This window comes from Larus michahellis, chromosome 7 (genome assembly GCF_964199755.1).
Source record: "Larus michahellis chromosome 7, bLarMic1.1, whole genome shotgun sequence".
Lineage (NCBI taxonomy): Eukaryota > Metazoa > Chordata > Aves > Charadriiformes > Laridae > Larus > Larus michahellis.
This window is the reverse complement of record NC_133902.1, coordinates 31211421-31224697: the sequence shown is the minus strand read 5'-3', so window position 1 is coordinate 31224697 and position 13277 is coordinate 31211421. Positions and strand designations below refer to the sequence as shown.

The window sequence follows — 13277 nt, the reverse complement described above, 5'->3', positions numbered from 1 at the left end:
ACCTGGAGTTTGATCTTGTTTGATTCAGGTCAGTGGATGCTTTCCCACTGAGACAAGCAAGAGGGCATGCATGCAGATTATTAGCTCCACAGTGACTAGAGAAGGGCATAAAAAGTGTGAGTGAACAACTTTTGCCATCAACTAGTGAAAACTGTATTATAACCCATGCTCGTGGGAGACATATTCTTGTCTTCCATCCAGACGACAGTGAGTGTGGAGGGCAGATGGTGAGCAACAGAGTGAGACTGGCCTGTGTCTTCTTTCCCCCACCAAATACGCCAGGGAAGCAGACGTGAAGCAGCATAGACGGGGGGGTAGGCTGAACCAGGAAAAAGACTGGCCTCATTAGTTTTTCTTCCCTAAGCAAAGGGAAATCATATTGTGAATCTGAGGATATAGTCCCTGACACAATTCCATGAGCAGATCCATGCAAATATATAGTACCTCTTTCTCCACGTAATACAAGCAGCAGCGATGAATCCTAAGGACATGGAATACAACAATTTCACAACAATAAACTGTGTCATTACATTTTCTATAAACTGGTAAAACAAAAGAAACAAACAACCGGGGAAAAAAACCCAACCTTTTGAAGGTACAAAATCCCAGTGTAAATCTAGCACCTTCCCAGCCTTGTGTTTTAATGTTCTTTTGTTTCCCGCTCATTGGGAAAGAAAACACAAGACCCCACCTTCAGAAAAAATATATTATATTGTAGATATGACAGCCTCTTCTAGAACAAACAGATTATTACTTCCTCATAAATCTGACAATTACAATTATATAATTAACACAGCTGCACATATATAAATTACAACCAAAATAAACACGTGGATTAAAATCTATCATTGACAGAGATACAACAAATCATACATGCTTCCCTCACCTCCTAATGCTAGGATTCACACTCTTGTTCTATTCTACAGTTCTAGATCTAAATCTCATATTGTACTTTAAAAAAAAAAACAACAACAAGAGACTAACTAGCACATTGCTAGATTAAGATGGCTATTAAATTTTCTTTGAAGCAGTTACGAATCGTTTTCAGACCATTTTTTTTCCCCAGTGCAGATTATCAGTTAACTTACATTTTCCCTTTGCAATGTACTGGGTGTATTGCTAGGGCAGATATAGTCATTCTCTGCAGAGTCTGGCAAGGAAAAGGTATAGCGAGTAAAGAGTGTGATGCCTTGACTATCTCAGTTTTCCCTGAATTCTTAGGCTGAGCACAGAAAACTGTCTGTACAATCTCTTAAAAAACAGTGGCACTGTTTAAAAAAATATGCTGAATGGCATCAATGAAGTCCCTTAGGCTTTTGACATGTGTATGGCAGAGTTCAGTCAGTTGAAAGGACTACAGGCTCAGAGAACTTCTGTAAAAGTTTCTCATTTTTCAAAATCACCTTGTATCAGTGACTAAGCACCAAGACAAATAGAAATAAATGCATTATGTCATATTTTCCTTTCTTTATGCTTCAGTGCAAAATTACATGTGTAATTACATCACACAAATTTTTGTTACTAATGCAGTTAAGACTTCCTTCTAGTTTTACCTATAAATAAAACAAGCTAGTATCTGTTATTATGGGTTGGAAAGGATTATTGAATATTATATACAACATCACATAAGTTTTCAAACACAAAATTAATTCAGGACCTTCTATAAAGCTCAGTCTGCCTTGAATTCATATTAACTTCCTTTCTTCTTTCACAGGTCCTACAGTTCCCTGCCAGGTGGGTAAAAGATGGGGTTTGAGGGGTTTTAGTATGCTTGGAAGGTAAATTTTTGAAAAACAGTGAAAGGAATGAATCACTATCAACATAAATTTCTTCAGGGAGAACCCCTTTTGATAGCTCCATATTTTATTTAAAGGGGTTTCAGTCAACCTGCATCCCGAAATTTGAATATACTGCATCCCACAACAGACCTTCAGAAAGCATAGTAACATTTATCAGGGAGTGGAGCGATAGGACAAGGGGTAACAGTTTTAAACTGAAAGAGGGCAGATTTAGATTAGATATTGGGAAGAAATTCTTTACTGTCAGGGTGATGAGGCACTGGAACAGGTTGCCCAGAGAAGTTGTGGATGCCCCATCCCTGGAAGTGTTCAAGGCCAGGCTGGACGGGGCTTTGGGCAGCCTGGTCTAGTGGGAGGTGTCCCTGCCCATGGCAGGGGGTTGGAACTAGACGATCTTTAAGGTCCCTTCCAACCCAAACCATTCTATGATTCTATGATTTAGTCGGTGATTTAAATAATTTTACAACATCCTACAAAAAATATGTTCAAACATGAATAAATTAAGTAGTTACTCTAAACCACTTGTCTACTGATTTCCTTAGGAAATCAGCAGCCAACCCACTACCCTACCTCCAGCAGCATAACTTTGCAGCTCCAAGCTCTTACTGCAGCTAGGCCACCAGGCTGTTTGGCCTGGGGCTGAGCCAAGGCTAGGCATTTCATATTCCTAAGCCAAAACCAAGGCAGACACTTCTGGGAGCTCCGATTTGTAAGGTAGACAGGATGGAGTCGAAGCAGAGGGATCTAAGTATTAAATTGCTGCATCCTAGCTGAGATGAGCACCATGTCTTCTCCCTTCCTAGGAGGCAACAGTTAAAAACATCCCTTTCAGTTGAGCCTGGTACCTTCTGATCCAGCATTCTTCATAACACTATTACTGCTAATCCATCCCACCACTGAGTTCCTCTGTCCATTTCAGACAAGTGCCTGCAGTCAAACATCCTTGACTTTACCAGTGGCAGCCAAGACCATAGCAGTGAAGCAGGTACAGGTGGGACCTGCCCCCCCTAGGTGCCACCACAAGGCCACACACACTGGCAATGCCCTTCCCCAACAAAACTGGGATCTGCCCACACCTCAGCTCTGCCATTGTTCCAGGCCAGGACCGAGCTGCTTGAGTGCAGGCCCGTGGCTGCCGACGCCTGCCATCCCCCAGCACAGCCACACGACACAGCTTCAACTTCAGCGGTGGTTGAATACTGATATGAAAGTTGTTTACTCTAAAAGCAACTACAAAGATCTTAGCAAGTATCGCATTTTTGAACAAGTGCCAGTTAAAAATTGCCTACATATTTACAATAAATATCAAAGACAGTCAGGGTTGAAGCACGCTGATTTGCAATCTATGTATGTACGCTAGTTTACATAACAAAAATGAATCACAGTAACTTTGGCTTCCACCATATTCTGATAAATTCTTGGATCACGTTAATACCTTATGGCATTTCTAGATCTGTTAAATCTATACCTCAATTGTACAGACTTAAGTTCTGCAAACATTCACACACACAAACATCCTCTCTTTTTTTAACGCACTTCAGTGCAGTCATGATTTTTTTTGAACAAATGCACATGAATGCAAAGTGCCTACAGAGCTGAGACCATGTGTGCTAAGCAGTTTCCTCTTAATTTGAAAAGTATTTCTTTCATAACAGTCCTACTAATGTCCTTATAATTTGCTTATAAAAAATCACATATTAGCAACCTTTCACCTTAAACATAAATTGAGGACAGAGTTAAAAACCAGACATAAACTTTTTTTTCTTTCTTAATTCAAATACCATTTAGTAAAGAAACTGAAGTAAGATGAGATTTCCAGAGTTATGAAGAGGACACTGTGACAATTCCCAGTGAGCTTATTGAAACTCACGCCAGTTCACACCACAGGGAAAGCACTCATCTGTTCAGAATCCAGCCCAGCAACCATAATGGGCATTTAAAATACTCTGCTGACTTTAGCACATACATTTATTGCAAGAATCTCAAGTGCAAACTGACTGAACTGACAGATGCTTTTAAAAGCCAGTGTTTATTAGAAATCTTCACTTTATTACAATTTCAGCATAGAACTTAAAACTGTATGATGATTCAGAGCACGAATTAGGAATCTATTTATGGATCATGAATTTTAACAGGACCACAGGGAAGAACTTTAAAGGAATACAGATAAAAATAATGCCATTAACATCAGTTTTAAATTAACGAGCCAAGATTAGTTGGCTATCGTTACCTAGGCTCATTAAGGATATCCGAATGTGAATCACAAGAAATTTAAAATAACGTATTGGGTTTATCCATCAAGCTTTTAAAATGCTTTCCTCTCATCAAAAATTATAAATACAAAGTAAATGAATAATGCAAATAAATCCATTTTAAATTCTCTGTACTATTTCAAAGGCTTAAAGTGCAGGACCCTGTACAGTCAGATGTATAAGCAATGAGGTATGTCATACAAGTGGAAATGAATGCTTTTTCTCACAATGCCGCCTTCAGAAATCAAACTAAGCATGATACCTAATACAAAAACCCCATTGTATGTTGACAGCTATAATGTAGGTAGAAGAGGTCATGTTAATACAGCACATAAGTGTATGCAATTTGATGTTCCAGTTATTCTAGAAAATGTCTACAATGAATAAAACTTTATCTGCCTGCAAAGCGGAAGGGGCAGCATCATCATTGCAAAGAACAGCAGTCAAACACCTGTTCCATCCTTCAGTGGTAAAATACTAAATAAAACCAAAGTAATGACCTCTGTGCCCCAAGGGAGGATGATTTTAAATCTCACTGACAACAGAACAGTTGTGTTTCTAGTCTGCATACAAGCTGACACACAGTTTGCTCCTACTGTGTATGAGAATATAGAATCAGAAAATAGTCTGGGTTGGAAGGGACCTTTAGAGGTCATCTAGTCCAAACCCCCTGCAATGAGCAGGGACATCTGCAACTAGATCAGGTTGCTCAGAGCTCCATCCAACCTGACCTTGAATGTTTCCAGGGATGGGGCATCTACCACCTCTCCGGGCAACCCATGCCAGTGCCTCACCACCATCACAGTAAAACACTTCTTCCTTTTATCTACTCTAAATCTACCCTCTTTCAGATTAAAACCATTACCATTTGTCCTATCACAACAGGCCCTGCTAAAAAGTTTGTTCCCATCTTTCCTGTAGGCCCCCTTTAAGCACTGAAATGCTGCTGCAATGTCTCCCCGGGGCCTTCTCTTCTCCAGGCAGAACAGCCCCAACTCTCTCAGCCTGTCCTCACGGGAGAGGTGCTCCAGCCCTCTGATCATTTTTGTGGCCCTCCTCTGGACCCACTCCAACAAGTCCATGTCTTTCCTGTGCTGAGGGCTCCAAAGCTGGATGCAGTACTCCAGGTGGGATCTCACAGGAGTGGAGCAGAAGAGCAGAAACACCACCCTTGACCTGCTGGCTATGCTTCTTTCGATGCAGCACAGGATACACTTGGCCTTCTGGCCTGCAAGCACACATTGTTGGCTCAGCTTTTCATCCATCAGTATGCCCAAGTCTTTCTCAGCAGGGCTCTCAATCCCTCCATCCCCCAGCCCGTATTGACACCAGGGGTTGCCCCAGCCCAGGACCCTGCACCTGACCTGGTTGAACCTCATGAGTTTCACATGGGCCCACTTCTCAAGCTTGTCCAGGTTCCTCTGGGTAGCATCCTGCCCCTCAGGTGCATCAACCGGACCACTCAGCTTGGTGTCGTCTGCAAACTTGCTGAGGGTGCACTCGATCCCACTGTCTATGTCATTGATGAAGATATTTAACACTCCTGAGGGACACCACTTGTCACTAGTCTCCATCTGGACATTGCGCCATTGACCACTATGCTCTGGATGTGACCGTCCAACCAGTTCCTCATCCACCAAACAGTCCACCCACCAAATACATCCCTCTCCAATTTAGAGAGAAGGATGTTGGGGGAGACTGTGTCAAGGGCCTCACAGAAGTCCAGATAGACAACATCCATAGCTCTTCCCTTGTCCACTGATGTAGTCACTCCATCATAGAAGGCCACTAGGTTGGTCAGGCAGGACTTGCCCTTGGTGAAGGCTGGCTGTCTCAAATCACCTTCCTGTCCTCCATGTGCCTTAACATAGCTTCTAGGAGGATCTGTTCCATGATCTTTCTAGGCACAGAGGTGAGGCTGACAGGTCAGTAGTTCCCAGGGTCCTCCTTTCTACCCATTTTAAAAATAAGTGCAATGTTTCCCATATTTTCCAGTCACCAGGGACTTCACCTGACTGCTATGACTTTTCCAATATCATGGGGAGTGGCTTGGCAATTACATCAGCCAGTTCCCTCAGGACCCTAGGATGCATCTCATCAGGTCCCATAGACTTCAGTATGTCCAGGTTCCTCGGGTGGTCACGAACCTGGTCTTCTCTTACAGTGGGACAGACTTTGCTCCCTCAGTCCCCATTGTGTGGTGCACCTACTTGAGAAATATAAGAAAAGAGGTTGCCAGTAAAGACTGAGGCAAAAAAGTTGGTGAGTACCTCAGCCATCTCCTTATCCATTGTTACCAGTTTACCAGTCTTGCTCATTGTGGGGGTACACTTTCTTTACCTTCCTTTTCTGGCTGACATACCTGTAGAAGCCCTTCTCATTATTCTTTGTGTCCCTTGACAAGTGCAGCACCAGCTGCGCCTTGGCCTTCCTGATCCCATCCCTACACAACCGGTTGGTGTCCCTAGACTCTTCCTAGGATATCTGTCCCTGCTTCCACTGCCTGTGCATTTCCTTCTTGCCCTTTAGTTTGACCAGCAGGTCTCAACTCATCCATACCAGTCTCTTGCCTTCCTTTCCTGAATTCTCACACCTGGGGATAGAGAGCTCTTGCGCCCAATGGAAAGCGCCCTTAAAGATCTGCCAGCTCTGTTCTGCTCCCTTGTCCCTGAGGGCAGTTTCCCAGGGGGTCCTATTGACTAACTCCTTGAAGAGCTGGAAGTTTGATATGCAGAGATTTGTTGAAGATGTATGGTTTCCACTACACGCTGCATGTTATGGTTCAGATTAGAACAAACGCAACAGCCATGAGGAAATACTGAGGCAGAAAGACAAGTAGAATGCAATTGTCACAGCCTTGTACATTGACGAGGGGAAGTACTCTGCATAAATAGCACCATACAGCCACATCACAAACGCCCTGCTCTGAAGAGCATTTACAATCATAATGCTCATGATGTCAAAGGAACTATTTTTGTGAATAAGAGTTCATTAGTGGAAGCAAAAGATCACAACCTGAGCCATTAATGTGAAAAATACTAATCTTTAAATAACTAACCCAATATGACCCCAGCAGTCACTTTCACTGCCTTTGACAAGCATGATTTGATATCCTCTAGCCTAAAAATGTTCAACTCTGCCTCCTCCAGCCCAATTTGCCTAATCACTGACTCTTCTTTCTCAACTTCTGTCTTTGCTTCCTGTGAGTAGATCTTTTCCTAGTCCAAGTAGCTAAATTTGGACTAAAAGGTCTACACGGAATAACTGCACGCTCTAAAGAGCACAACGCCCAGACACTACCCATGAATGGAGAGTGGAAAACCTGTGCTTCAGCCTGGAGTAAATCATTAAGCCACACATACAGACACACACGCTAGCAGACCTATATGCTGAGGAACAAGAAAACTGTGCAGTGTAGTAAGGAGGTAGGACAAACACAGACTTGTCTCATTTTGTCCTAATTCAGTTCATTAGCTTAAACTCAAACAATTTGACTTGCTGTTCATGGGCCATAGCCATACTACGTAGTTTGTGAAGATGGGAAATCTTAATACTGCAGTAAGAATGCTTTGTTTTGTTTCCAAACAGTGCTAGACAGCTCAGAATCACTGAACAGGGGCCAGTGCAGCACACAAAGCGGCAGTAAATCAGAAGAATTAGAGTAGGATGGAACCCCCCCAAAGGGAAGTTTAAATAAGAAGCAGCAAGCCCATCTTGCATATTGACTAAATACGGTGAACATTAACAATGGCTTCCATTTCTTTGGTCTTTGGTTTGGATTTTGGGAGGTTTTTTGTACATTGACAGATGACTGCCACTGCTATTATCTCCAAAATGACATATCCGTCATCATTTTTAAAGGTTTCTGCTTTGGTTTTAGACTTTTTGAAGAGCTGCACGGTTGTTGTTATTCTTCTGCCCTCTTTAATAGAAACTCCTTCGAGGATATCAGGAACCGAATCATCAATATTAAAACATCAAATATTGAAATACTCAGACAACTCCACCATCTGCTACACTGTAGCGGTTTGCATGCTCCCCCTGTATATGAAGTCTTACTTTGGGAGATGTGGAGCTCTTTAAGACCCGGTCAAATTTATGGATGCATTGTATACAAATTAGTCACCCTTGTCCTTAAATTATTACTGAATTAGGAAAAACTGCTCAGTCATGACAAAGTAGGGGAAAACAGGAGTTTTGGAATCAAAGCTGTCAACATTTTCAACTTTTTAGTGGACTATAGTGAAGTCATCTCTGAACGTCTCTTCAGCTGTCTGAATATCCTATAAAATATTGTAACTCAAAGCTTATTTCTACAAAACAAGTTATCCTATTTAGACTTACAAAAGCATCGGTGTTAACACTTCATGTTCTTATAGCAATGTCTGTATATATTAAACTGTGCCTTAACACAGCTATAAAGATTTCTGGGAGGCCATTAGGAAACAAAATGAGGCGTAAATCCTTGGAATTTACAAGAGAAAAAACACTTTATAACACCATAATCAGGAGTTTAAAAGATCAACCACTAGCAGACCAAGTCAGACAGAAAGTACATTTTTGCATTCAAGATCTGTAAAGAAACCCTTAAACTGTGAAGTATACTTTACAGGAAACTTCTGCCCCCACAGTCATACCTCATTTTATCTCCCCATCTTTTCTAAACTGTCAGAAACTGTCCTTCTGACAAGCACCTTGCAAACAGCTTTTCAGTTGCATCAGAGAATCTCCAAATACACTTGAAAGTTACAGTCAAATAAAGCTCTGCCTGTTTATAAGGCCACACTGCACTGACAGAAGATTTTGGAAGTTTGCTAACAAGGCTATGGAATTCCTGGTGGGTTCCTTTGAATTTTTAGGGTTTAGTTTGGATTTGGCAGGTGGCTTTCATTTGTGCAGGAATTCCTCAGGAATTCTGCCACCGGGAATGACTGAAGAGACATATCCTGCCTGCTCACACCGCTTCTTCTGCCAGCTCCACATGAGGTCATGTTGATTCGCTAGCAGCCTGCAACAGGAATTAGTCTGCAGACACCGTGGCTTGAAAGAGCTGTATCCTATGACACTTTCAGCTACTAACCATCGATTAAACAGTTTGCTGCAGAAGCCCAGCTGATAAGTGAAAAAAAATAAAAGCCAGTTCCTCCTAAATTACCAACCATGCATCACACAGAAACCTTCAAATTGCGGCAGTCTACTTTAGCTTTTTATCTTCTTTAAACTACTAATAAGAACAAAAAACTTAAGTGAAAAAAATCGCTAAGTTAAAGTTCAAAATGTGCTAAAATGAACAGAATTTCTGCTCAAAATCCTCTTCATTAACAATTATTGCATACTTCAGAAAAAAAAAAAAGTAGGTCCTTAGGAAAGCTGAATGCTAATTTTAAAGCAATCAAAAATGCATAGATGTTTTAAATTACAAGAAACGGCTCTGTAACATCTTGACTACTTGAACAGAAGCAGACGGTTTACATGGCTTTACTCCTTAATTAAACATTTTATATGTTCTATAAAATGGTATCTGATGGCATTCTTTCTGATTGGCTTTCTAAATTTAAATTGCAAAGTAATTTTGTATGCACCATATTAACCAGAAAATTAATTAAAATATTCGTATCCAACACTAACTTACCAACCTGGTTTCTATTTTCTAATACATGTGAAAAATCTAATCATTCACCTCTTTCCTATTTCTTCTTCATGATAATGCTAACATTTTTTCATAATTCTGCTGGGTTCCTTTATTTTAAATAGTCCTAATTTAAAAGGCAGTATTTTAGATTTTCCCTTCCTATCCCCTTTACAAAACCAAAAACAGTGAACCATGAAAGATAAGATGGAATTTATTTTATGAAGACCTTAAAACCAACTTCAAACAAGATATAGGTATGGATGCTACTATGATAGTAAGATACAAATACTGATGAGTGTAAAAGATTTGAGGGAGATGATAATGAAGGTTTAAAGAAATTGCTTAGAATTCATGTCATGAAAGAAAGACAACTGGGAAAAGGTATGGTGTCCTCAAGTTCCCCAGGGAAAATAAAATCAGGTTACATAGTTCCAGAAAGCCACAATCACATGGTTGGAAATAAAAAAGGAATGCAAAGAAAAGACTAAGCATAGTGGGTGAAGTTTTCATAAAATCTGTAAAGTGTACAAATTTGATGTGGTAATTCCAGCAAAAGGAAGGGCTTCACAATTATTATTTATAGTTATTGGCATGAGTTTCTAAAGCTGATTCAGAACAAACATAGTAAAAGGCAGAAATAGACAAAACAACAATATAATCACTGAGCCAGGGACTTGTTTAACTGTGTGACTACTGAAGACAAGCTTGGATTAGAATGAACTTCATTCTGTTCCCGTGGCTTATAGTTTAAATTGGTGAGAAAAGGTAACATCATTCATTGTGTGCATAAATGGCCCTGCTCAGTTACACTTCGGTACAATCTGCCGTAAGCAGATGACAAAAACCTATCACAAAGTGAAGAAAGAAGTTGCTTTTAAGTGACTTGTGAGTCATGTAAAGTCATTAGTGCTGCAAGTCACCACACCCTGCACATACATCGAACCTCTCGCATTAGGGCATGTTGCACGTTTTATGCTACAGCAGCTTTTCCTGGTTCTTTCCGGGCACTGAGACAGCACTCTGCAGCTCAGAATTCCACAAAACTTTTGGGGCCTCACCTGCTCCTCTTGACCCAACACAAGCCCACGTCAATGAGCAGGGGAGGGAACCAAATCATCAATAGACATTCCTTAATTGATTAAATGCAGCTATGTCACAGCACAGTTCTGTATATATGACCAGTACTGTGTAGAAAGATAAATAACCCTATTTTTCCATCTAGACATGTATTTTGATTAAAAATAGCAGTTGCAAAAAAAAAAAAAAAAAGCAGTATTTTATTGAGGAAATCAGAATATCAACTTGAAAAAAAAAATTGCAGTAATATGATAAAACTAGGATAGTTAGCTGTTAAAGCGATCAGAATCCTCATTCTGATCAGTGTCTGCTCTCCATTTCCTTTAACACTAAAATTAGGCATTCAAAACCACTGATAAAAGGAACAACAGAATAACTCATGGAACTCATTACCATTAGGAATTAAAGAAAATACGCTAGTGAATATTTTTAGACATACATTGTTTTAAAAAATTTGACATTAATTTAAAATAAAGTTATTATTAAAGTTTTAATAATGACTGAAGATCAAAAAATGCCTATTCTTGTATTCCTCTAGGTAAACAAGACAGCTTTTACACTTTTGCACAATTCATCATGCATTGCCTTCTAGCTACATTTGAATTCAGAGAGCAAACTGATTTCACTTACCTAGTAGTTACTTAGAGTCCTCTAAGTGAAGCTTGGGCTGAAAAAAGGGAAGAAACACATGACAGTTAGTTACACTAAACTAAATTAGGACTGAAACATTTCATATGTTTTAGCATGCATTCTTTCCTTAACACCCCTGAGAGACTTTATGTATCATCATGTGCTAAATGAACTTTTAATGATGGCAAGACAATATCCCCACCCCATCTGGAAGACCCTAAGTCACTGAATCAGCACATAAAGAGATAAATGTTGCAAGAAAAAGTCAGTCCTTCTATAAGAAGACTCATTTACATTCTGAAAATTGAAAATTAAAAACAAAGAGCCATACACTAACCAACCATAACCATTAGGAAGGAAATAAATTTTTCAGCAGATATGTATTTCACCATTAGTTTAACAGATGTAAGTTTGTAATAACATGAAAATTATAAACTAATTCCCCAGGTACACTCTACTGGAGTATAATGTTTTTGTCTTTTTTGACTAAACAGTATTTGTCCCCAAATATTTCACAATGTAAATGTTTGTTTAGATAGCTAAAACCGAGAAGTAAACACAAAAATCATGAACCAATCCACTTTCAACAACGAGCCTTAGGTGCTTCTATGTCAGGTTGACACCAGCTGAAGTATCTAACTCATGTTTGCTTTTGTCAACATAAATGAGAGTATGCTCAGAGAGTGAACCATAACATTATTTGACATAATTTCAAACAAAGTAAGCATGTGGAGGGGCAAACCGCAAGAAATTCTGCATTATAGGTAATGCAATATAATCCCAAATTATCTTTAAAACATCTAATTCTTGCAAAATTTTCTTGTAGTGTATATGCATTTCAGAACCTGCTTTCCATGCCCTGTTCATAAAAACAAGTATGTTTTTGTCTCCACAAATAATAACTGGCAGCAAGCACAACAGTTCTTAACCGTTACCTGAACTTTCAGAAGTCCACCCCATCCCCCAGAGCACCCTACCACCCCTCAATCCCTTCATAACCCTCGGCCTGACGTGCTGCACTGAGCTGTCGGCCTCACCTCCATGAGGAGAGGCACCCCAGTGCCCTCCGGCAGGGGAACAGCAACCCCAGTTACACTTTGTGTGGTGTTTTCTCCACTGTCCTCTGCCCAGCGGGAAGAGCTGTGCTCAGCGGGAAGCCTCGGTGATGTCTTAGGCCTGCTTGTTTTCAGACCCCTGTGGACATGTGTCAGGAGAGGCAAATGACCAACTGCGAGACCACCGTGGTCCAACCACCCGGCCTTGGCAGCCTCTCTCCACCACCAGCCCTGCCGAGGCGAGAGCAGCTCCTAGAGCTGCAGGGAAAGGTCCTGTGAGGAAATGGACCCCCTTGCTGTCTTTTATCCATGGAGACCTGCAAGGCATCTTCGGACAGGGCTGAGGGCACAGGCTGGAGAGCCTGTGGCGGGCTCTGCTCAGCAGCCAAGTCTCACCACTCTCCTCCTCCACCCTGCCACTCGAGCCTCTTTATTCTCAGAGCCCTCAGCCCGCCGGGGGTTCCCTGAGGCGCCGCGGCAGGGAGCGCCCGAGCCCCCACCCCAGATGGGCGCGGCGGCCACGTCAGTCCCGGAGCCGCCCCGCCCGCCTCCGGCCCAGAGCCGGATCCCGGCACGGGCCGCCCTTCCGCCCGGCGCCGGGGTGAAGGCGCCGCCGTCCCATGCTGCTCCGCGCCTGGCCCGCTCCCTCCGCCGGCTCCCGCCGCTCTGAGTCTCCGGCTGGCTCCGCTGCCCTCCCTGCAGCCCGGTAAGAGCCGCGCCGCGCCGCTTCCTCGGGGCTCGCGCGGCACTGAGGCCGCGCCAGCGGGGAGGGACGGTGCGGTGACCCTGCTCCGGCGGCGGTCCCTCGCCGCACGCCCGTTCTCCCGCCGCA

At 41.9% G+C, this 13277-nt stretch overlaps 1 long non-coding RNA gene across 1 annotated transcript; it reads right to left on the bottom strand.

Moving 5' to 3' along the window:
* Positions 1 to 240: 240 nt before the first annotated feature.
* LOC141746149 (uncharacterized) lies at positions 241 to 12553 on the bottom strand. The gene is made up of 4 exons (XR_012588244.1): positions 12428 to 12553; positions 11391 to 11427; positions 445 to 481; positions 241 to 359 (listed from the first exon to the last, which is right to left on the bottom strand). It is a non-coding gene; the product is annotated as an uncharacterized LOC141746149 (long non-coding RNA).
* Between the last annotated feature and the right edge of the window lie 724 nt (positions 12554 to 13277).